Source organism: Triturus cristatus, chromosome 3_1, assembly GCF_964204655.1.
Source record: "Triturus cristatus chromosome 3_1, aTriCri1.1, whole genome shotgun sequence".
Taxonomy (NCBI): Eukaryota; Metazoa; Chordata; class Amphibia; order Caudata; family Salamandridae; genus Triturus; species Triturus cristatus.
In genome coordinates, this window is record NC_140583.1 from 195,013,645 (window position 1) to 195,038,659 (window position 25,015).

Here is a 25,015-nt window from a genome sequence, read left to right on the forward strand (position 1 = left end):
AGCCATGTTCGCCATGGAGAAATCTCATACGGCTGAAAACATTTTAGAAGAGTTTCGCACCAAGGTTTTGGAATGGCTGCGGAACTTGGTTCCAATTTCAGGGTTCCGTGTTTGGCACACTGCATAAACATTATAGTGCAAGACTTTCTGAAAAAAGAACCCATAGTCAGCAATTTACTGGCCATCTGCCGAAGAATATGCACTCATTTCAGCCATTCTTTTAAAGCTCGGAAGCAGCTGAGGATCATCCAACGTGAATTTAGGATGCCAGTCAAGGCACTCATCCAGGAGGTGGCAACACGTTGGAACTCAACGTATTACATGCTTGATCGTCTGTACGAACAGCACAGGTCCCTCCATGAATATGTCTGGTACAGAAGCAGTGCTGCTAGTGTTTAAGGCATGACCCTTCAGAGGGAGCAATGGACCCTAATTAAATGCCTGACTGAGATGCTGTCTCCTTTTGAGGTCTTCACACGTGAAGTCAGCAAGGATGACTGTACAATGGGCCAAGCTATCCCATTGTTGCAAATGCTAGAGCATGAGCTGAATAATGTGTCTGAATCCTACAAAGGTGTAGAGGACAGAAGGCAAGCCCATGACTTGGTGGAGAGCTTATCCAGGCGCTTAACTGAAAATGTAAGGATACAAAATAAAATTTTGTCACAAGAACATTACATTTGTGCCACAATTCTGGATCCACGTGCAAAAGTAGGACTAGTGAAGACATTCCTTGCTTTTTCCGACAATGATGTTGCCCGCTACAAAAGTTGTATAGCTGAAGCAGCCATTAAGTTTGAAAATGAAGGGCTGCTAATTAAAAGCCCGCCACATCAACCCACAACAAGTACTGATACTGAAGCAGGCCATGCAGAATCAAGTGCAACTTTGTCGGCTGAGGGCAGTGCGGTTGGCTCACAATCACAACACTCACCCTCACTATCGACTACAGAAACAAAAACTGGATCATTAGGCCGAGTACAATCATCATCATTACAGGATTTGTATGTAAAGATGGGCTATTGTAAGCACAGTGCTGATGCACAGAAAAAACAGCACAAATGCTTACCATCAGCAACTCTGAACATTGAGCGGATGGTCCAGGCCTATCTAGACGACCCAACAGAGGTGTACGTTGATCAAAACCCATTGCAGTATTGGTATAGGAAAAGGTCTGAATGGCCACAGCTCAGCAGGCTGGCGATAAGCTATCTGGCTGAGGAAGATGAGGACAGCGGCTCAGGTGACGGAAGTATTGTGTCAGATGATTACCTACTACTGGAAGAACCCCCAGAGTTTGAGGACGAGCTATACTTCCCTGACAATTAGGCTCGCACTTACTGTCTTCCTCCCTTTTTCCCCCCTTTGTTTATGTGTCTGTCGTTCCGGTTATAAACTTGTGAATCGCAACAAATCCATTATCACCGTCTTCTACTCTTCTAATTTAATATACAAGTTTCAGGTGTCTGCCATTTGACAGTACAGTCCTCCGAATCCAGCTCCTCCGCTCGATCATACTGAATCTCCTGCTCAATTCCATTTCCCTCATGAATGATGATTGGATGATGGTTGGTAACAACAAATTCAAACTTTCCTCGTCCTTCCAAAACAAGTGGACCATTAATCAGATGACTACTATAGCTATCCTCCTTTCAGAGCTGAGAGAGACTGGCCCTTAACTGAAAATAAGATGGAACAGGTAATGAGTGATGCCATGCATTGGACGCAGAGTTGCAGACTGAATGATTTAGATTTTGTTGTGTTTGTTGCGCATGAATTTATGTAATTGTGCACTGCCACTAATCAACTTTCTACAGAACACACTAATTTTCCCCTTCTTGCAAATAAGAAATGTGTACTTCTCCTGCATCTCGGTGATACATTGCTTTTAATTCAATACAGGAAGGGGACTCACTCAATCTGCGCAATGCGTCTGACTGTGACACAACAGCACCGTCCATGATGATGATGGCAAAATAGACGGCCCGTTAACAAGATGAGATGGAACAGGTAATGATTGATGGCATGCATTGGCCGCAGAGTCGCAGACTGATTGATGTAGATTTTGTTGTGTTTGTTGCGCATGAATTTATGTAATTGTGCACTGCCACTAATCAACTTTCTACAGAACACACAAATTTTCCCCTTCTTGCAAATAAGAAATGTGTACTTCTCCTGCATCTTGGTGATACATTGCTTTTAATTCAATTCAGGAAGGGGACTCACTCAATCTGCTCAATGCAAATGACTGTGACACAACAGCACCGTCCATCATGATGATGGCGAAAGAGATGGCCTGTTAACTTAAGATGAGAAGGAACAGGTAATGAATGATGACAATTAATGGCATGCATTGGACACCTGACTCTGAGCTATTGGTCTTTGTGTTTGCGTTGTTTGTTTGTTGTGCACAAAGTGATGTCAAAGTGTACTAGTAGTAATCTATCTTTCTGTACACAATAAAGAATGACTCAAGTCAGTAATATTTTTAATTCTACTCTTGTTGTGTCATAAAAATTATACTTATACTGCAGGCCGATCTTCAGTCAGTCAGTAAAAGTATCAGAGATGATGATGAAGTCAGGAGGATGTTTCAGGAGTGGCATAAAACGGAAAAGCCTAAAGGTAAACACGTCAACAACAACCATAGCAGACCCAAATGTCTGTGTAGAAGTTGAATAGAGTGTAGCAGTGGGATGACTGCAGTGCATTGATTTTACTAACTTAAACTGTAAAATGCTATGTTTGGAATGGATAATGTGCTTTGCGTTTTTCCAACTCTTTGAGAGAAAAGAAAAGGACTCTAAAGTGTTAACGTAGGATGTGCTAATGCTAAGCACTGTGGGCCTGCTTTCTGCTGTTACTGTTGAAGGTCAATGCTGGAAACAGACTAGAGTAGAGATGATGCATACATGCCACCTCGGAAAGTGTTCTTGTTGCACTACACCATCACTTGTGCATTTGTTTTCACTTTCTTTCTCAATATCCCCTTTGGTTTTCCATCTACAATTACAGTCCGGGCCTTGCCCTAAACTTTGTAAAACATTACAATGCATTTTAATTACCTTACCAATCCATCACCTTTTTTTTTCCAGCCGGGCAGTGGCGAGGCGACACACCCAAGATTGATGGACGAGAGGAGCAAGAGGAATGCCGAGATGCAAATCCAGTCCACATTTTTGACCGGGATAAGACAGTAACAGTATCCACTATTATCTTCTTTTAAATAATTTGATTTAATATCTTGTATACAATCTTTACAACAGTGTGTTTTTGGAGTTGTTATCATCATTAGGTTTGCTCCGTGTTTACGTTTCTTCCCTAACAATATTTAAAATTTCTATTTGCTATGTGTTAAAGTATTAAGGCTGGAACAACAGAACAAGAACTAGAAGTGTATGTAATCCGGGTCTCTCATCATCATGCATGCATTGCCTTTTTCTCCCTTAACATATGGATATGGTAGTCTTTAATGATTGTCGTTTGTTTGTCTATGTATGCATACTGTTTTCCTATGTCAAACCTTTCCCAAAAACCCCCTTCCCATCCATTCAACAAACCCTAACCCTCTTCCCCCGGGCTGTGTGACTTATTGTCGAGGTGTAACTAAATTAAATGTACACCAATATTTAATCACACACTTGCTGGGGTGGATGTGGTGAAAGCAACACTACTTCAATTTCAAGGCAGAGCGATGATCTTCTTCTGCTTGGCCACCCATGAGTAGGATATTTCAGAGGTTATTTTATTTAACTAAGGAACATATACCTCAGCATGAATTGCCGGCATTGATTGGATTTGTTTGTTGTCATTCCTCATATACAGCACTAACTATTAGACTGTAGGCATAGTCAAGTGACTCGACACAACTATAGTTTGTGACTCTGTCTAGTAGGCTATCCTCCTAACCACCATTCAGTTTTTTTGTCAAATATTTGAGCATATTATTGTTGCTCGGTAAGTTCTGTACTGTACTTCATTCAACTACTCCTCTAACAGTCTCTCAAAGGCGATTGACTGTCTCCTTTTCTTTTTTTGGAAATGCTGCCGCCCTGCCAGTGTCTACTACTACTACTATACTACCACCACCACCACCCCAATCATGGCATGTATGAAAAAGGAAACCATCTTCACCATGCAGCCAGTGCTGTGCCACAGTTGGACATAAACATCAAGCACCGGTAAGAGAGAAGTTTGGGGGAGGCAGAATTAATAATGGACATGTTGTCAATGATTTCATTTTCACACACCACTCCAAAGAATGCATAGACTACAGGACAGACTGAAAGTACTAGAAGGACCAGTCAATGAGTGAGGTGTGTCGCATCTATCTGTTTGTGTCTTATACAGTCAGAAAATTATTGAAATCAAACACAGGCTATGGGCGGCCATGCACCAGCAAGGAAACAGTGTGATGTAAAACAGTTACCCCACCTACAAAACATTAACAACATTGCATGTAACATAGAAAAATATATTTAATTTACCCTAACAAAAATAAAATAAACCCACAAAAGCTGACCCACACCCCTCCCTAACCCCAACCAATGTCCATAAAGTCCATAACACCCAAACAAGTTCCCACCCACCCACCCAAACAAGAATTAAAAAAGGGGCAGAACAGGATGACAGTGACTAAGTGGTGGGGCGGGACTGAAGGAGGACACGCATCTGGCGCATCTCGTCCTCTAAACGGGCGACGCGGCGTCTAAGGCCGCGGCAGTTGCAGCCACAGTGGGGGGGCACCGGAGATGGCACGGTGGTGGCGGGCAGCCGCCAGATGGTGGCGCCGTACCGCTGGAGGGCGTTGGCTGGGGCCCGGGGCACTGGAGGAGGCTTGAACAATTGCTGCCGCAGTCTCCTCCTCCTCCTCGGCTAGGACCACCAGCCGCCGGTATTCCCGCTGGATTGCCTCCAGCTTCCGGCGTCGTGCCTTGGCGGCCAACTCCTTCCGGTTGAGTTTCGGAATAGCTGTGTATCAAAAAGAAAAAAACAAGACAATTGTAAAATATACTCTTAGAAAAACAGTAGGACAAGGTAATTATTTATACACATAGTTGCATGGTAGAGTAGCACTATAAAATAAAGCACAGTAGTACATAACATTTTAAATGTCGCCCGTCCTTCTTCCTTCCACCCGTCTTTCACTTTTTAGTTGAACAGTGTACCAGGTGCTCTTCTCCATAAAACTTTCAAAGCGGAGTTGAAATCAGATAGATGAGGCCATTGGTTACTCAATATTCCGGCTCCTAGTCCTATGCCAATTAAAGGGAATTCTAGTCTTCTAGTTCACTCTTCAAACGTCCCCAACAACTCATACTTACTTACGACATCGGATAGCAGGCAGACTTTGTCCGCCCGCCATCCTCATGCTAAAAAGGGTGGGGGTCCCATGGGGACAATTAATTAGGTTGATGCGCCCGGCACAGTGGCGGGTGCATCCTGTTTTTTTTTTTACATTCTGGTTGGCTTTGCTGAAAGTAATGCTAAAATGTTGTGCTGCTTTTCCAAGCACAACATGACGGGCCCCGCACGGAGCCTGTCACGTTTTGCTTTGAAAGGCGGGGAGGTACCATAGCATAGGTAGGTACCCTCCATGGGGGCCCCCAAGCATACTCTGCAATGTCTGCATGCCTTTCCGTGGCGGACGGTAATGCAGCCACGCAAAGGCATTCCAAAATGCAGATTATATGGCTGGCGGTGTGTTCAGAGAGACACCACCGCCATATTGAACCCTTTTCCGCCTGGTCGACATGTGGGGGGTCTGAATATTTTCTACAGGGATGGCGGGAGGTTTGCCCCTGCGGTGTCGGCAGTGAATTCCAGTCGGCCCAGCGTGGGCAATATGCCCACCATCCTAATGGGGCCCTAAGTCACAACTGTACAGTATACATATACATACAGTACACCCTTGCAGTGAGTGTGCTGTCAAGTTCAACAATAGTTAAGGATTATGAATCTAACTTACCACCGCCTGCCACTGGTGCTGCCACTCCCCCTACCGCTCCATTGTCGGTATCGGCAGCAACTGCCGCATCCTCTCCCTCCGCGTCGCCTTGTTCGCTGGCCCTGGCGCTGGTGGTCGGTAGTGCGCCTAGAAAACATTACACATTTATTAGGCGTCATATACACCTCCCCCCTATTGATCAGTTGCAAGGTTGAAAAATGAGTTAATACTAACATACATCACTAGTACAAATCAGGTAGTAGTAGAGTAGACACTAATAGTTATATATGATCATTGTAGCCTTTGCTTAATTAGCCCTAGCCATGCTACCATTTTACCTTTGTGGCTTTTATTTTTGCACATGTGACGTTACCTTTACCTTGCAGCTTCTTAAGACACCTTTGAGCCCACATGACCTGCCTCACACTGCTACTGTCTAGTCTACGCGATGCGTACAAGCGGTCCACAAACATTAACAAGCCACTTGTTTAGGAAGTACTGGTGTACTACTGTTACTGTTAGTCCATATTGCTTATCCATAGATGCTACACTTTTTGGCACGGCTGAGAAATGCTTGCAAGTTGCAATATACTAACGCACACAATTTCTTTTTTCGCATTACAGACGCAAGATTCCCTTCTACGAACCAGGGCTTCTGAATGATGCAACAACTACCAGTACTAGGTTCTTCTAAGGTGAGGGGTCCCTTCACTCACATCTTCTTTTATACATTTATATAAACTAAATTGCTATGTGATGGTGGTGCTGCCTTCCACCACTGTTCAGTTATCATGATTTAATTCCCAACTGTATAGGTGTAACAATGTATATTGTTTTAATGTTATTGATTTTCCGGTTGGTGCTGCATTTATAAGAAAACAGTGTACAGACCTTCTCAAATTGAAATAAACATTTTGAACTTACATAGACTTGGTGGTATTTGGTGTGGAGGACTAACTTACACGAGTGAGCAAATTAAAGTAAGGCTGTGCATGTGAATTGCTTCCACGACTGAGAGGTTGGGTGTGTTATGTTCTGGGTTGTCTACTTGTTGGGTATCTTGGGGGGAGGGTTCTGAGACCTAATAGTTATGACAAGACAGTACTATAGTCAAGCAGTGGAATTGTGGTGGGTGCGGAATTTCTGATTGAGGTGTGCAAGGAAGGTCCAACCTACCATCACCAACATCCTATTTTCTGGTGCAAATGTATGTGCAAGATCCCTACAACAGTAGTATGTCCTATAGGTTATCATATCAAAATAGTAATAAATCTGGTAGGGCTGTTGTTGCTGTGAATTTTCAAAGCCTCAAGATCAATAAGGTTAAAAGTAGTACAAGACGACGACCCAACGGATTGGACTCAATGGCTCGTCGTCTTGTACTACTTTTAACCTTATTGATCTTGAGGCTTTGAAAATTCACAGCAACAACAGCCCTACCAGATTTATTACTATTTTGATATGATGGCTCAATGGCTCGAGCTACTGGTGAATATGAGTTTTATATTACAACCTTTCACAAAGAGTGGCACTGGCCAACTGGGCAAGACTAGCTACTACAGTACAGACAGACAGATAGTATGTAGTAGTAGTAGTACTCAGAGTCATCATAGCGGAAACCGTACAGATCGAAGGATAATTGGTGGTAAAAAAATAGCATTTGGAAACCAACAATAGTTCAGGAAAAATATGGGGCAGTAAAAGTTATGGAATAAGAAATATTATTAAAAACAAGAATACTTACTGGGGCCAGCAGAGGAGCCCTCAGCGGTGTCCTCCTGGTGGTGTTGTTCCTGTCCCGCAGAATGCCCAGTCCCTGTCGGTCTGCCCCTGGGTGCTGATGAACAGGAAAGATATAAGAAAGAGACAAACATTGATGGATGGTGTCAAACAAATACAATATTTTATAACAACGGTCAAAAAACACTTATGTAAACAACAATTGCAATAACTACATTGACCGATCTCATCTGGTCAACATGTAATATCGGGGGATTCGCAGTTCGACTACTTAAGTTACTATTTATCAACAGTAATCCAGTCTTCCATTCTGATTCCAGAAAACTAAGTTACAACTAAGCCTAAGTACAACGTACCACCCAACCTAGCCCACCTATTCCAGGCATGCCAATTGTACATTAAGTATGCACTGTATTCCTCAACAATGCGTATGGTCAAATCATGGAGGACACATGAACATGACTACATTTTTTGTATACACCAAATTTTGGTTTGATTGATGCTGATCTGCTACTGCTAAGTAACTGCTAAGCCTACCACCACTCATTGAACAAACTAGAAAAGGTTCTAAAGACTGCCGTACTTGCAGCACGTCACGTAACTGAGTGAGGGGGAATCACGCATACCACTAACAAATTAGAAGCTCATACAAAGTACCTAAACCTAAGTATCAATCCGCCCCTATCTATTAGTGACGGGACAAAGTAAGGAGTGGACTAGAGTCACTGTAGCATTACGTAACTTAATTTCCCTAAAATAAACTCGTAAAGAATCACGCTAAGCAAGCGCAAACGCAAAGCTGCAAACAAGTAAGATTAGTAGTAGCGCAGAAGAGCACCATAATCACAGAAGACTTTTACACGTTATTAACCTGAAATGTATTGTAAGCAGCAACATTCTACCTGGTTGGAAGGAAAAAAAATATTCGCAATATATAACACTGAGCAGAAGAACAGACACAAAGGATTTTGGGAGGATTGAAAATCAGGCCCCAGAACCATGCATTAGAATGAAAAACAAGATGGCCACGCCCATTGCAACCACGTGCGCAAGTTCGCGCGATATTTTCTCCCCGAGCAAGCAAAAAGCAACGCGATCAAGTAAAAGCGGTCGCGAACAGGAAATTTCGACCGCGAACGGGCGCGAACATGCATTGCGCGACCCGGAACAGGAAGTAAGCATCGCGAGAGGGCGGGACAAGTGAAAACAAGATGGCCGCGCCCTTGAGCAACCGCATGGGTAAGTTGGCGACCCACGATCACGCAAAAAATACCGCGAACAGACGGAAAAAAAACTTCTGCGTCTTCGCGATATTTCCGGCGTGTTTGCGGAGATTTTTAGCATTTTCGCGATAATTTGCGAAAGTTAATTTCGCAAATTCCGCCCACCCCTAATCTTGGGCCAATAGAAGTGGGTAACGAGTCGCTGGTAGGTCTTATCTTGGCCTAAGTGTCCGGCCAGGGGTACATCATGGGCCAGGCCCAGGAGGAGACTTCGGAAGCGCAGGGGTACCACCAGTACTCGGGCCGATCCCAACTCGGCCGACTTCTGTTTGCTGTACAGGAGGCCGTTTTCCCAGTATACCCAGTGGGTTCCGGACTGGTCGCCTGCTGCTTGGGCCTCGGCCTGCTGTCGGGGTCCAATGAGAGAAGGGCAGGTGGCTTGTTCCTAGCAGAATTCTTCTCGGGAGGGACCTCCCTCGCAGTGCCACTGGGCCATCTCAGGCAGGTCCCCGAGCTCGGTCAGTGGTTCGAGATCTGGAGGCACCGACCCGTCATCGGGAATGGTCGCTTCTTCCGGAAGAGGGTCATCGGGCTCGGGTAGTGCATCCCGGACCTCGGGGATGGCGACTGTGTTCAGCGGAATGGCCTCACCTCCCTCGGAGGAAGGCAATCTGAGAGTCATAGAGCGCGTGGTGGCGCAAACCCATTCGGGTAGGCCCATCATTTCTAGATGGGATCTTCGTTCCACTTGTCCCCACGGGGAACTCTCAAGGTCGTTGCCCAGGAGGCAGTCTACGGGCTGGGAGGTTCGGACTGCCACCCTCAACTTGCCGGTGACTCCCCCCCATTCGAAGGGGACCAGGGCCATCCGGCATAGGCTCTCGGAATTGTCCGACGATATGACTGGACAAAAGGCGTCGGGCAGGATCTGGTCTTCGGAGACCAGGTGGCAGTGGACCGCTGTGACACTCGCCCCAGTGTCGGGGAGGCCCTCGACGTGGTGACCGTTGACCGTTACCTGCTGTCGGTACTTCTTCGTGTTGGTGGGAAGGGGTGTTCCGGGGACCATCTCTCGGTCCCCTAGGGAGACCAGGGCCATGGCGGCTGGCTCCCATTCTTCGGAGTCTTCCATCTCTTCTCCCAGGGCTACGGAGGCCATTTGTCGAGCCGGAGGGGTTGTCGTGGCGGGTCGTTGGTACATGGGACACTAAGGGTCACTGGCATAGTCTGGTCTGTTGGCAGCAGAAACAGGTGATCCTCACTCGGGGTCCCGACCTCCCCGGTGGCCCGGTGCTGGCCGGAGGTGGGGCTGGAAAGTGCGGAGGTTGTCCTCTGGGGGGACTGTGCTGGGAGCCCCCCGGGAATTCTCTTGGTCGGCCTTGATTCCCTCCGCCCCTCTGGCGGGGGGGTCCCTGACTGTGGCGTGAGGCCCGGGTGTTCACCCATCGGTCAGCCTCGACGGCCAGTTTTCGAGGGTCAGTGAGCTTGCTGTCTAGGAGGTGCTGGCGTAACTCCACAAGGCAATTGGCAGACAAGTGTTCCCACGCGATTAGGTCGAACAGCTACTCAAAGGTGGAGACCTTGCTGCCCTTGATCCACCCGTCCAAGGCCCGGCTGTAAAAGTTCACGTACGCCACCCATGTGGTACCGGGTATCTTTTTGCAGTCTCAAAACCGTTGCCAGTATATTTCGGGGGTGAGCCCATATCTGGCTACTAGGGCCTCTTTCATGTGAATGTAGGAGTTCAGCACCATGGAGGGTAGGTCTAGCAGGGTATCTCTCCCCTCGCTCAGGAACCGGCCCCACAACCCAGCCCCCAGTCTTTCTGCAGACTCGGTGGGAGGTCATGGCAACTTCGTAGGCCTTGAACCATTGCTGCATGTCGTCGTTCTTGTAATATTCTTTCACCACATCCTTGGGGGTGTGGACCTTTGGTTCCACGACAGAGGAGAGGGGTTGAGTTCCCGAGGGTCTGGCCTCCTCACTTTTAGCCTTGAGCTCGATCTCTTTCAGGCTACGTTCATGTTCTAGTTGGAGTTTTCTTTCTTCATGCTCTCTCTGTCGCTTCTTTTCCTCGAGGTCTCCTTGTAGGCGTAATTGTTCTACTGCCAGTTTCTTCTCGGCCAGTTTTAGTTCTCCCTCGATTTTTAGTTTTGCTAGCTCTAGTTCGTGGTTGCGGCCCCTTTCTTGGTCCGCTAGCTCCTCCGGGGATAGGCCCCCCTCTGGGGCGCTGCTCCTCACTGGGATGCTTCGTGGTTCATTTGGCGGCTCTCCTTCTGTCTGTGCCCGGGAAGCCCCTGCCTCGACCCAGGTTTTCAATGCTCCCTGGAAATCCTCTTTCGTGCTTAATCCGGTGGTAGCGATTCCAAGGTCTTTGCAGAATTGTTTTAGTTCTCGGTGCGTATAATATTCCAACTGGTCCTCTCGGAATGTCGTGCTTGCGTAGGTACCTGCGGCACCTAGGGAGGTTTCTCCTTCCATTTCTTTCCGGTAGTGCGTTAGTCGTTTACTGCACGATCTCTAGGTGTCGGCTCGGATCCCGTCGTCTGCCACCAAATGTTGGAAGGCGTTCTCCGGGGGGATTCGGAATACGTTCCTGACCACCCGTTGACCCACCTCTCCCAGAGTTAGGCCGAGCAAGGGCGGAGAGGCCCTTCCTGGAAGGGTCTCGTACCTAGGATCGCACACACTGCGCTTGCACTTTCTGACAGAGGGACACCACGCAGTAGTTCTTCATGAGACAGTATACTTTATCGTAGACGTAAGGTACCTTTATGATGCGAAATGCAGGTACAGCGCCACAATCAGCGGCGATCTCGTGATGGGGGTATGGGGGTAGCGGGACAGTCTTTGAGTCAGTGTCTCTGCGGAGTATCCTGCGCACAGCTCTCAATCCTCGAGCTGGGGGGGGATGTTGCTTCTCTCGGCAATCTCTGCCTATTCCCTTGGAGGAGAGTGCCGCGAGTCACTCAGCAGGCACAGGTGGTTTGGAGTTCGGGGAGCCACGACAGCGTCAGCAGGGCTCAGTTGGTTCAGAGTTCGGGGAGCCGCGACAGCGTCAGCAGGGCTCAGATGGTTCAGAGTTCGGGGAGAGTTCTTCGGTTCGGGGAGCGATCGAGCCGTGACCAGGTCAGCAGGCTCTCGTCAGTCCAGGTCTTCTCTGCCTCCCGTCCCTTCAACACCCCTTGTTATACTTCCCCTCCTCTTTGAAGTCCGGAGTCCTCGCCGAGAAGGGTCTTGGTGCCTGGGGGCGGTGTGTCGGGACTTCCTGTCGCTCGGCCCTTTGATCTGTTCAGGTGGGTCCGGGAGGGACTCCAGACACCCAGCAGGCGAGGCGCCCGCTCACCGGGGGCCTGGTGGCCGATCGAAACCTTCCTTGGGGAAGAGACCAGAGGTGTGACAGGGACGGCGCCTCCCGGTCTGGCTTGGGGGGTTTCTCTCTCCCTCGGCCGGGCATGCGTGTTGGGGTCTGGCCGGCCATCAGGATGTTGGGCCATGGTGGCCGGAAGTCTGTGACATCGGGGATCGGTGCGGTTGCAGGGTGGCTTGCTGGTCGGGACTCGGGAGGGCCCACGCCACGAGGCCGGTCTCACAGTGTCCCTGTCCCTGGCATCAGGAGACAGGTGCGGGTGTTGATGACTGTGCCATCCCACTGCTGCTGTGCATGACACAGTTGGACTACAGACACACATGTGGCAAGTGTCAAGGTGATGTGTGCCATATAGTGCCCCATCACACATGACATGTGTCCACAGGTCATCACACATCAATTGTGCAACTAGATGAGATGACCTGTGCAATATCACTGGCTGCACACCTAGGGCCTGCACATGAAGGTATGCAATGACAAGTACTTGATGGACATCCTTGTGCGACTCGTAGCCCTCCATTCCTGGCGTGTGTACGCCTCGTATCACCATTGTAAGCGTGTGAAACGCACCGTACCCCCGCATTCATTGCGTGTGTACGCCTCGTATCACTATTGTACTGGTGCCGTACGGGTACGGGTGAAACGCACCGTACCCCCGCATTCATTGCGTGTGTACGGCTCGTATCACTATTGTACTGGTGCCGTACGGGTACGTGTGAAACGCACCGTACCCCCGCATTCATTCATTTGCAGCAGCACAATACACCACACAGGGCATGCGGGACGCGAGTGCAGCACAACAATCCATATAATGCAATAGGGAGGGGACAGGACCATGAACATGGACAACAGAGAACAGAGGGAAAAGAGGCAATGGTAGCTAGCTGACCATAATGGACAGACAGGAGAGAAAGCTGCAGCATAACAGACCATAAAAGGCAGGAGGGACTGGATCAGGGGCATTACAATGGAACAGACAAGCCAGGTGGGAGGGAATAGGGGTCTGTACATGGAAACAGAGGGCTGGGGGCAAGGGGGCAGGGCGAGAGCAGCAAGATGGTCATGGAGGTCAGGCAGGATGGGCACTAGGAACAAGACACACCATGGAGAGCAACAATGAGACTATGATGGCATACACACAGACCATGGAGGGAAGGTGGGAGGGGGTCAGGGGCAGCTAGCTGACCACACAGGGAAGGTGGGAGGGGCCATGGCAGCACAGAAGACCATGCATGGCAAGCGGGAGGGTTAGTGGCAGCACAATGGCTATGATGGGCAAGAAGGAGGGTGCAGGGGCATGTACAAAGGACCATGGAGGATAGAAGGGAGGGTCAGGACCTGGGCACAGACAAGAGAGTTCAGGGGAAGGGGCCTCACAACAGACCGTGTGGGGCAGGCAGGAGGAGCAGTTGCAGCACAACAGACCAGGGAGGACAGAAGGATGTGGCAGTAAAATGGACAATGGAGGACAGGAGGAAGGGGATAGGGGCATGGCATGTGGACAAGCAGGGTGGAGGTGGCAGGGACAGGCTACAGTCATCTGTAGGCCTGGGCGAAGCACTACGCTACGCTCGCGTAGTTTGCGAAGTTCGCGCTACTTCGCGCTACGCGAACTGCACGTAGCACAGTGCGAACACGCGTAGCGTAGTGTTGCGTAGTGCTGCGGTCATTTTTTGCTTGCTCGCGGTCCTCAACGTCAAGTTGGCGACCGCGAGCAAGCAAAATGACATCCTGGCGAGACTTTTTCCTTGTTCGCGATCGCGAGCATGGAAAATAAACCTCCCGGCGAGATTCCCAACGCGAGAAGGTCAGGTTTCTCATTGCGAGGGGTCGCGTATGCTCGCGACCGCTCGCGATGAGAAACTACCAGTTCGCATTGAGAAAGCTGCAGCTCGAGTAAAAATCTACTCGAGCAGCAGAAAACTACAGCTCGCACTGTGCAAGATGCCATTTTCAATGATTGCACAGTGCCGGTTGCTTGTCTGCACTGTGCAATCATTGAAAACAACATCTTGCACAGTGCGAACATGTTACTTCGCAGTTCGCGAAGTGCTACGCGTAGCTCGCGTAGTGCAAACTTCACTTTGCGTAGCTTCGCGAAGTGCTACTTCGCGAACTACGCCCACCCTTAGTCATCTGACAATGCTAGGCAGGTGGGAGGGGAGTGGCAGCTCAATAGAACACTCAGAGTAGATAGGAGTGGCAGGTCCATAAAACATGGTGGGCAAAAAGTATGGAGCAGGGGCATGCACCAAGACGTCGGAGGGCAGGGGGAAGGAGAATAGGGGCAGCAAGCTAAGCACAGAGGCTAAGCAGGAGGTCAATGATGGGCCATATAATTGGGCAATGGAGGGCAGGAGGAGTGGACTGGTACATCATGCTAAATGGAGGGCAGTGGCAGCACATCAGACCATGCATGGCAGAAGGGAGGAGGCTAGTGCATGGATTAAGACAACAGAGGATAGGGAGGAGGTGGATGGGGCAGCAAGCTAACTGTTCAGAGAAGGTGGGTATTATGAACTTTATTGTTTTTAAAATGTGTGTCTGTGCGAACTACTTAAAATATGAACAAGTATGCAGCATAATCTCACTTTTATTCAGGAAGAAGAGGATGTTTGTGACTGTGACTCAGGGCTCACTTGGCAGAAACACCCCCTGACCCTCCACCCCCATCGCAAAATGTAATGCCCGTGAAAAGGGTAGGTGGATGCAGTGTTATATAGAACATAGTCCTGAGAGCACGATTGAAAATGAAAACTAGATATAGTATATGGTATAAACTATGCACCAAAAAGTGTGATATAAGATGAACTGGGGCGTGAAATATAATATGCAATACATTGTGCGCAATGACAGATTCATTGGAGAGTGCGAGATAGCACAGGCACTAGCGCGTGCTATGCGATATGCGCCTTGGAGTGTAATATGCACAGGGCAGTGTTGTGTAACATAACTAGTCTCTAAAGTTGTAATATAAAATATGTGCTGGGGAGTGTAACGTTGCATATGCACCGTGACAAAGATATGGATCACAGATTGTAATATGTATGGCATAGCGCTGTGCGTTATAACATAGGCATCGAGGAAGGCACGTTATATGGGGCAATATAACCCGTGCGAAGGCAAGTGTGCCATGACATATTTACGGGGTGGTGTTACAGTGCACATGGGCTAGAGAGTGTCATAGCATACGCACTAGCTGGTAGAATACAACACTGCGGTGTGTGGCACTCGACGGGCACTGTTGGGTGTAAAACAGCATTGGGCTCAGCCAGGAGCACGCTGTTACTCTCAAGTGAGGTTTGTCTCCTTTCCAGAGAGTAAAATAAAATGTATTACACATCCGGCGGTGGATGTGTGTTTTATTAACCATGAGGGCGGTTTCTTGCATAATTTGGTCGAATTTTTGTTGAATCCCCTTTGAATGGCTTGGTGTGCGTGTGTATTAAATGTGCCCGTCAATAGCTACCCATGTTTGTATAAATAAACGACAAGGGTGTCTACTTGCAGAGTACCCAACGGCGGGGGCGCCGGGATTAGGCACGGTAGGGCATCAGACATGTCAGAGCTTCACTAGCGGTGTAAATACATTCCACGTGGATTCATTGTATGCATACTCGCCTTTTAATGAATATCACGCAATCGACATGCTGGACAAACCGTATGTACCGTGGGTACATACGGTTTGTCCAGCATGTCCTAGGTGTTTCTCTAAATATATATTTTTTTTAAATAATAAAAAACAAAGGCCGGCCCCGGGGGATGGGGTCCCCAGGGCAATAAGTGGCCTGAGGAGGGGATGGCAACGCAGCCCTCCTCCTAAAGAATTTTTTTTTTAAAAAGGCCATGACCCGGGGGTTGGGGTCCCCGGGGCCGATTAAGGCCTTGGGAGGGCCAAATTTATTTTTGCAAGAAAAAAAATTAGGGTGCAGGCCCTGGGGGATGGGGTCCCCAGGGCCAATAAATTAGAAAAAGAAGGGGGGGCCACACAGCCATCCCTCTTAAAAAAATAAAATAAATAAAAGACCGGCATCGCGCTGGAGGCCACGCCCCCTCCTTGCAGCACTCTGCAAATGCGCCCCCTGGCCAGTTGTAAGTTGGGGAATTAATTCCCCTTCAATACTGAGGGTCCCTGAGGGCCAACTAGCCCAACAGGTATCTCCAGTATGCACCAGGGAGCTGCGTTGCAGACAGGTGTTCTGGGCCACGCCCCTTTTTACACCTCTATGCAACGCAGCTCTGTGGCGATTACTGGAGGTACCTAGTGGGCTAGTTTGACCCTAGGGACCCTTAGGATTCAAGGGGACTTAATCTCTCAACTTAGAACGGCCACAGGGTGCGTTTACACAGTGGTGAAGGGAGGGGACGGGGCCTGAGGTGACATGTGCAAACACGCCCTGTGGCGCATTTTAAGTTGGGGAAATAATTCCCTTTCAATCCTGAGGGTCCTGGGGGCCAACTAGCCCTCAGGTGCTTCCAGTAAGCGCCACCGCTCTGCGTTGCAGAGAGGTGGTGCAGGCCGTGCCCCATTTTACACCTCTCTGCAATGGCGCTTACTGGACGTACTTAGTGGGCTATTTTGCCCCTATGGACCCTCAGGATTCAAGGGGACTTAATCTCCCAACTTAAAACGGCCACAGGGCGTGTTTACATAGTGGGGAAGGGAGGGGACGGGGCCTGAGGTGACGTGTGCAATCACGCCCTGTGGCCCGTTTCAAGAGGTAGTTTTAATCCCCTGCCCTATTACATACTAGGAGCTTACAGAGGAGGTCCCCAACGCATAGTGTTCCCTAATGTATGTAGGTGTTTTCACTGTATTCTGAGTGTCTTTTAACATAGTACTGGCTCTAGGACTAGTTAGTCAGACTCAGTTACAACCAGTATCCGTCGGAAAAAGTTGAGGGTACAGGATGATTTTGCAACAAGGCTTCTTTCTGCTCTTCTGTTTGTTCTTTCTGCACATTATCCTTCTTCCTGTACTTTTCTTCGTCTTTGAGGACTTCTGTTGCTTCTTTCTGCATTTCTTTTTTTTCTTTCTGTGCGTTTTTTCTTCTTTCTTCACATGTCCTATCTCTGTAGACATAGTTAGGAATTAGCATTTAAAAAACCTTGGAAATTCACTGAAAAAACCATAGGTTTCAGGCACGTTATAGTTAGGAATTAGCATTTAAAAAACCTTAGAAATTCACTGAAAAAAACATAGGTTTCAGGGGCGTTATAGTTAGCTGGACTTTTCACTCGTACAAAACCATTGAAATTCCCCCGTTATAGTTAGTTCAGCTAAGAGAGGAATTGGGGTGTTTAAAATCTTACAAACATAAGATTTGTCTCTTAGAGCAAGCAAGCCCCGTGTGTTGCAAAGTTAGGAATGTTCCCATTAGTAGACGTGTAGAAGTGAAAAAAGAAATAATGAAGCTCAACGCTGGAGGTATAATTGAGTAGGCGAAGGCACAGAGTGGCTTTCTCTCATTGTGACCGCCAGGAAGGCCAAATGTAGTTTGTGTATCTGTCTTGACTTGAGACATCTCATCAAGTGTGTGGTGGTAGACAAATATCCACTTCCTAATATATCTGAGTTGGTGTTATTGTTGGAGGGAGCCACTGTTTTCAGTACAATTGATTTAACATGTGCTTACCACCAAATTAAAATGGAGGAATCCTCAAGAGACTTGACTGCATTCGTTACTCCTTTTGGGATGTTTAGGTTTGGTAGATTACCTTTCGGATTGGTTTCGGCAGCCTCAGTATTAAAACGAACAATGGAAAAAGTTCTTGTTGGAATTTCTGGGGTTTCCGTCTATTAGTATGTCATATTGCTCCAAAGAAAGAATATAGAGGAACATAATGCCAAAGTGAGAGCAGTTTTAGTGAGACTGTCTGAGTGGAATCTTACTGTGAAGCCAGAAAAACGTGGGTTTGGTTCGGAGTCTACCAGTTACTTGGGTCACACAGTCTCAGGTGAGGGGGTATTTCCTAAAGAAGATTTCGTTAACATCATAATGCAAATGAGTTCCCCAACATCTCAAGAGTAGTTAATGAAGTTCTTGGGTATGATTGAGTTCTACATGAAATATATTAAGGGTTTTGCTGAACTCAGTGCCAACATGAGGTGTCAGTTGAGGGAAGGTGGTGCATTTTCCTGGAATTCTCTTTGTGAGCAGTAATTTCGGTTACTCAAAGTGCATCTCATTAGGACACCTAAATTAAACAATTTTGACCCTAAAAAAAGAGATCCATTGTCACTTGTGATGCCAGTGTTAAAGGATTAGGTGCCGTTCTGCCACAACCTGTAGAAGTTACTACCAATACTATTATGATTCTCTAACATTGTTTGAAAGACACAGAACAGAGGTATTCAGTCATCAAAAGAGAAGCACTAGCTGTTTTCTGGGCAGTGAAGAAGCTAAAGAAATTCTTGTGGGTGTCATCTTTTACGGTTAGGACTGCCCATAAGCCCCTTGTGGAGGTATTTCAACAAAAGGGGTGGATTTAATTTCGGGTCACATCACCAAATGGGTCATAGCTTTACAGGAACATGATTTTGTCATTAAAATATCTGACTGGAGTTTGTAACACAGTGGCTGTCACACTTTCCAGATTAGTTCCTATTGAAGGGAGTAATATTTATTCTGAGGAGGTGTTGGAAGATGAGTCTGAATGTGCTTGTGTGATACATGTGATTTTAGAATAGAGATAGCATGAGGAATCATCCAAGGATGAGGTGTTGGTTGAAGTAATGAATTTAGTGAGGAAAAAGTAGAAGTCCAGAAATCAAGGATCAGAAGGATATCATAATTACTGGTCTGTGTGTGATGAATTATCTACCTGCAAGGATTTATTGCTCAGGGCTACCAGACTTATTCCACCTCTTAGTCTTAGAAATTAATTGATTGATCTTACTCATGAAGCACATCAGGGCATAACTAACAAGTAAGGCGAGAATGCATTGTTCTTATTGATGGACTGGCATGGACAACTAAGTGGAAAGATCAGTGCGAGATTCTGCTATGTGTACATTAAGCAATAAGTCCGAGGTTCCTAGAGTCCAACCAATGGTATCCAGGAAACCGCCATCAAAACCATGGGAAGAGATTGCATTGTATTGTAGGGGCAACCATGGACAAGGGAAACAAGTTTTCCTTATATTTGGGGTGGATATGTTCTCTAGGTGGCCCAAAGTCTTCTTTACAAAAGTCATAGAGAGTAATGATGTGATTAAAGCGCTCAAGGATTCATTGCAAGGGAAGGGTTTCCTTGATCAATTCTCACGGGGTAACAGGGTGCAACTTATGCCCAGGTAAATGGTAGAATTTCTAGGGGACAGAGGCATATGTCTCAAGAAATGTGCCTCATGTCATCCCGAGTCCAATGGTATGGTTGAGAGGCTAAACAGAGGTATTAAGGAGACCATTTCCTTAGCCAAGTCCACTGCTCTTGATTAGAAGAAAGAGGTAAGCAGGATGATTGAGACATATAGAGTGGCTCCCCATTGTACTACCAGTAAGACACCCTTTGATTTGTTTTGAGGTAGACTTCCTACCACTTTTGTTGAGCCGTCATGGGTAAATATCTATGAGTTAGTGTTCGGGAAATGTGTTGGTGGTACTGAGTGCCATCAATGGGGAGGAGATAAAGCACGGTTAAGGAAGAAAGATTTTGATCTTAGAAAGGTGGTGATGAAAACATTGGTGCATGTAGGTGACTTGCTTATAATCTGAAATCCTAGGTATGGTAGGCTCATTTCGAAGTTCTTCAAGACCATACAGGTTATTAAGACTTTTATCAATGTTGTCAAAACACAGGACCATAGAATATGGAATGTAAATCATGTGGTTCTTCAAAAAAATGTGGTGGGGGTAATGTGAAAGATGATTCCCCAGAATGTTCAGACGAGATTTTGAGGGAAAAGATACAGGATGGGGCAACCAGAACCTGTGACCGAGTGGTTAAGAGGCCACAATATTTGAAGGATTATGTGTAAGTTAATATATATTACTGTTATTATCCCTTGGTAAACTTACTTAGGTCTGCATTTATGACTTCTATATTATTATGTTTTGCTTTGTTATTGCCCTTGTATCCATAGTTTTACAATGTAAGCCTGTTTATTTGACTTAAATACTCTTTTTGGTTATTAAGTTCTTGTCTTCTAGTACCTAGGTATATGATTGTTTCTATACTTGTTCATTGTAATGTGTGATAAGGGAAAGAGCTGTGTGGTAACTAAGCAGGCTTTCTTATTTAGGGCTATGCTAGCAACCTTATATCAGCCTGAACACGGAACTCCATTATGTCACCTGGAGTGGAGTGTTCAGGTGAAAGAATGTGGGTTGGTTTTGGAAATGTAGGCATTTGCAAGGAAACCTGTTTGTTGTAAGCTGGATGGTATCTTCTCTTCTGAATAAAGCTACTTATAGCTGGCAAGTCTCTGCTTTGTGATTCTTCATTACATCCCTAACCGCGATTTCTATACCATCCACTGGGCCTGCCAAGAGAAAGCCCAAAGTGCACACTGGGAGTTGTAGTTGGGCTCATACCAAGTTTCAAGTCACCACCATATTCTCTTGGACCTCCAGCTGCGTCAAGTGAGTTTGGATTACTTTGTTGCAACCAAGGCGTGTTGGTCCCCAGTCCGGTAACAGAACCCTTTAGTGACATCTACAGCAAAAGGGTTCTTCACAACACCTGAGACCAATGTCTGCAATGACCCCGCTGCTGTGTTTCTGCATCCTCCAACTGGTGAGATCGTCATTGTTTTAAAAGCATCTTTGGCACAAAATGCCCCAGGTGATCGACAGCTGAAGCTACCTCTGCACCTGGAGTCAGCAAGCAAGGTAGAAGAAATCCAGCAGTTGAGCAAGGGTCCTGGAACCACAAAGGCTTCTACTCTGCAAGGGTAAACCATAATTTAACACCCAAGTGGCCAATTATCAAGTGCTGCATTTTTGACAGCTCCTGTGGCTCCCGTTCAAAGTGATTGACAGTTCAAAACTACCTCTGCACTTGGATTCTCCGAGCAAGGTAACAGTGAACTTGCAGTTGATCTCTGGTCCTGGAACCCCAAAGCCCTCTACCCTGTGAGGGTGAGAACTAATTCCATCGAGAATTGACCATTTGTCATGAGAGTGTTTTTTCCCACTGATGGCAATGTTAAAAGCTCTGATTTAAAGCACACTGACAAGTTCAGGGGTCCCCGAATAGAGTATGAGTAATCTCACTGTGGAAACCGAGTTCCCAGGCGACCAAAGACCTCTACCTCAAAAAGGTAGAAAGTAACTTGACCCCTAAGTTGTCACACACTTCATTTCCCATTGACCACAATGTTAAATGCCTTAAGTATTCAATGCATTTATTTTCTAATGCTTTGAAACTCTGGTTATATGTATGATCAAAGGTTCTTTTTGGTGTCTAAATTTATCTAAAAATAGGCTCTATTTTTAAAAAATAAGTGTCAGATTTTTTCGAGTTCTATCAATTACTTATGCACCATAATGGTACTGTAAAATGCTTTACACATGTTCCTCCAGTAATGCCTGATTAATCTTTGCCACACTACCAGGACTGAGCTAAGGATTATTGTTATTGAATCAAAGGATCATATTTGTGCAATGTGGTAATATTACATGTTAAGGCGCCAGCCATCCCACATGAAATTTCCACCTTGTAACTGTGAGTAATAGATTCAGAGTGTAGTTTGCCTTGAAAATTTGTGAATGCCCTCAAATTTGTGAGTTTGTTGCCATTCACATACACCAGTTTGGAAATGGTTAGAGATTTACTCATGAAAAAGGCTGTTGCAACTCCCTTTCCAGGTTGGTAGGTGAAACAGATACGGCATACGTTTCAGGGGATGAACTAGAAATTATTTCTCCGTAGGGAAAATATTTTCCCGTGGGAATAAAGAAATTTTACATTTAAACGTCAGAATGTATTCCATGTAACTCACAAGATTTGTGAATAGAGGAAAATAATAAATCTGCACCAGTCAGTAGAAGTAGAAGTGCAGATTTATGATTCCCTTAGTGAACTTTCCCCCCATATTTTAAAGATACATTTGATTAGATACAAACACAGGGGCAGATTTGCTAATATTTCAAGTGACTCAATGCAGCAAAGCAACATGCTGCATTGAGTTGCATGAAAGGGAGAGGGCAGAGTGCGCCATGTCTACTAAGAAATGGCGCACCTCTATTCTATCCTGGTGCTGCACAATGCATGTTGCCTAGCATTTAGGGATGCACCCTTGATCCATGCTGCAAGCGTGTCTGCATTATGGCCAAGATTTTGCGCAATAAGGTATAACTTCTGTACTAAACCAATCCTTAGAGACATAGTCCTCTCTCTATGTGTGCTGCAGAATGAAGAATTACGAGAAGAAATGACAATATTTCTCTCCATTATGCCTCTGTCGGGTGGGTGCACCATTTTGGCACAAAACCCAGGTTTACAAGTGTTTGTAAATCTAGGTTTGTGTCAAAATACATGGGTAGTTGCATGAAAAAGTCCATGCTCCACCAATGTAACGCCCACCTGACATAAACAAACTCAAGACACTGCTGCCTTGTGTTATTTTTCATTTACTAAACCACGCAATGCCACATAAATCAACTTTTGATGGCTTAGTAAATGCCAAAATGGATTTTGCATCAAGCTGCACCATAAAATTGATGCAACCCCAAAGCAACCCCAAAGCAAAAAGGTAGTAAATATGGGCCACAAAGTGCAGTGGTAGGGGAATTTTTAGCCTATTCTTGGAATTCTACTAGAGAAAGTCACACCTAATCATATCAAAATCTTTGCAAATAAGGCTCCTATTGATTGCTCCCATTACCCACTAACCACCTACATTAACTCTTGTGTCTAATAGGCTTCCATCCTTGCAATTCTAAAACTCACTGAAGTACCAAACATGATAGATTCACTTCAGTTTTTTTTTATTCCCCACTCTCCAGCATTTCAAAGGCTGAACAGCTACAGGTAAAATCAGCTGAAATGATGTGTATAACATTTGCTCATATCTTGCCAAAGTACTAAGTATGCACATTTTTAATGTCTAGAAACTAGGTTTATATGCAATCATTCACTATAACATTCATGTCAAAATAAACAATGCAAGTCAGTTTTATCAATATGGATTTACATAAATTTTGACCTTTTATTGCCTTCAAGGGATTGTTCTTGTTTCTTAACCATACCATGTTTTTTAGAGCTTTAATAATCTCTGACTCATTGCATTGATTTATTCAGTGAAGTTACTGCTGCATTGCAGTAAGAATCAGAATATATGAAACTATACAAATACACGAACAAGTGTACAATAAAGACATGACTATAAGGCAAAGTTTCCTTTAGTGGACAAATGGCTGCTGTTGTATTCCATTACGTTTTCTTGTAAATTTCAGAGCTCTGGAAAGTCACTTTGCAAATAGACACAAAGAAGTTTGGCTACATTATATTATCTTCAAACTTATTGTTAGACCTGGCACCTTGGCGTGGCTCTCCCTTCCATTTTTTGCTGTTGCCTCACGTGTTTTTGCTGGTGTTAGATGCTTTGGGCACTGTGCCACTGCTATCCAGTGCAAAAGTGCAAGTTCTCCCTATGGCAAATTGATGTATGGATTAGTGATTCCATGATTGGCTAGTTTGGTTTACCTGTCAGACCCTAGTACAGTGCACCAGGAGTGCCCAGGGCTGGTAATCCAAATGCTGCTAGCGGGCTTGCAACACTGGTTGTCCCACCCACAGAAATAGCCTGTTAAAGTGTGTCTAAGGCTTGCCATTGCAGAGCCTGTGTGCAGTCTGGTACTGCCATGCTGACTGCCATGCTGACTGGGCAAGTGCACCCACTTGCCAGTCCCTAAACCTTCCATTTTCTTCATATCAGACACCCCTATGGTAGGCCCAAGGGCAGGGTGCATTGTAAGTATAAGGTGGGACATGCCCTGGTGTGTGTGGCATGTCCTAATAGTGAATTACAGCCATTTTTGTTTTTCACTTTTGCAAGGCTACCTTTTTCCCATAGGTCAGAATGGGTAGTTTGATTATTACAGCTTATAATCCTAACTGACTCAGGGAACATGGTAGAAATTCGAGTTTAGTATGCCTGAACTCGGAATGATAAAATACATCTTTTAGGGAAGTTGGTTTTTAACATTCTGTGCTTGAAAATACCACTTTTAAAAAGTAGGTATTTTCTTGTCTAACCATCAAAACCTGCCTCTGCTAGGTTGTGTATTCCTTGTCTGGAGTTTGAGTGATAGGGGCTGGGGGATTCCAGGAGACAGTGTGAGTCAGCACAGGGCTGAATAGAGAGATCTGCATCTAGATGGGTGGGAGGAGTTGCACCTGGGACCTGAATAGGGCTGTGCCTTCCCTCTACAATTCTGGCTCAACCTCCTGTGGTGCGTCAGATGTCTCTGCCCTGCACTCTGAAAGGAAAAGAGTCTTGTCAACAAAGGGCTTCAGTACTGACCAGAACTGGTTTGGATTAGGCAAAGGCCTCTCTGCCTTCAGAGAACAAAGAGAAACTGGGTATAAATATTGGGACCCAAACCCAAGAACTTTAGATCACTTTGGGAAACAAGTAGAAACCTTTGCTGAGGAGAGGAACCACAGAGACTGAGGAGAGACTATCCCTTAGCTTGAGGGATTGGCCTGCAGTGGTTGCCTAACTGCCAAAGAGAGGAGGGAGAACTTTGTGTACTTTATTCAACTTGTGAAGGATCTCCAAGGGCT